Source organism: Zingiber officinale, chromosome 3B (assembly GCF_018446385.1).
Source record: "Zingiber officinale cultivar Zhangliang chromosome 3B, Zo_v1.1, whole genome shotgun sequence".
Taxonomy (NCBI): domain Eukaryota; kingdom Viridiplantae; phylum Streptophyta; class Magnoliopsida; order Zingiberales; family Zingiberaceae; genus Zingiber; species Zingiber officinale.
Genome location: NC_055991.1, coordinates 124,018,525 through 124,019,880, shown reverse-complemented (window position 1 = coordinate 124,019,880; position 1,356 = coordinate 124,018,525). Strand labels below are relative to the sequence as shown.

The window sequence follows — 1,356 nt, the reverse complement described above, 5'->3', positions numbered from 1 at the left end:
CTGTATTTTTTTCAAATATTCCAATATACCTCTTGTATCCCGAACTCTCATATTTTTTGTTCTTTTGAATTGCAGGTAATTTTTATACTATTTAGGAATAAAACCTAAATTCTCCTTCCCACCTACTTGTCTCACCATAAGATCATGAGATGCTTTTAGGGGATCCCACCATCACTTGCTATCTCAATCTGTATCACTGCAAAGAAGATATATTCCTATAGCATCTATAGAGGTGAGTTTTGTTTGAACTTGAATGATAATGATTATGCTTTTTAACAAATTGCACCACATTAAACCTACTATTTTTTCGACAAATAATCTTCATTTTAGTCTCACAACTAAACCTTGTTTCAAGACGACTTGATTTCACATAAATATCTTGTTTGTCCTTTCCCCCTTTACCTTGCATACTTCAACAAAAAAATCCCATCAACTAATTTACCCAATTTATCATTGTGGCTTTTAGTCCTTCTTATGCCAAATCCTACTTGTTTAGCATATCTTACTATTTAATTAAGGATTTAGACCGTTGACTCATTTTGGTGAAGTCTAAAATTAAATTACGTTAATATCCTTTATTTTAAGGTTTATTAATAATTTGTTCTGATTATTTTTATATAAAAATATGTGCTATCATGGTTCTTTTTAGTCTCACATCCTAGGATTGACAATGCTACGAGCGGAGAAACTTCTATAAATACCTTGAGCCAGCGATGTTATAAAACATACCTTTCTCGGTCTTTTGGTTAAGATCAAGTGTAATATCTATTCTTATCAGTTTAATATCTGATTAAAAAATTAAATTATTTTTTTTACGAGGGAGAGTATGTTACAATAGCTTGTTGTTGGAGTTCTTGAGCACACCACTGCATAGGTCTGGCGTACCCTTACTATGTCTAATTTATGGGTCTGGGGCACTAATTTATACGTATTCATATATTATATTATATATGCAATGTGTGTGTGGAATGATCGATTAGTTTCAAATAAAATTCATAGGCATCCTCTTCTGTTTTAAATTCTATACTCATTATTGGCATCAAATCTTCTATGATAGATGGGTGAGAACTCTTCATATCTTTTTCATTGTTCAAACTGTTAAAATCAATCAAACAATGAAAAAAAAATTTAATCAACAGTCTAGATATTCAATCAAACTATGCAAAATTCGAGCTATATAAATTTCAATATAATATCAATATGATTCTTATTACCTTCATCATCCCAACGATCTTCGTTTGCTTCAAAATCCCAATAGTATTCGTTTGCTTCAAAATTCAACCTATGCCAATTCGTAGATTCATCTTCCATGATAATTACTTTGATCCTAAAAAAAACAACCAAGAAATATGAATT

At 30.5% G+C, this 1,356-nt stretch overlaps 1 pseudogene; it reads left to right on the top strand.

Moving 5' to 3' along the window:
• Positions 1–725: 725 nt before the first annotated feature.
• Positions 726–890, top strand: LOC121968698 (annotated as a pseudogene).
• Positions 891–1,356: the final 466 nt, after the last annotated feature.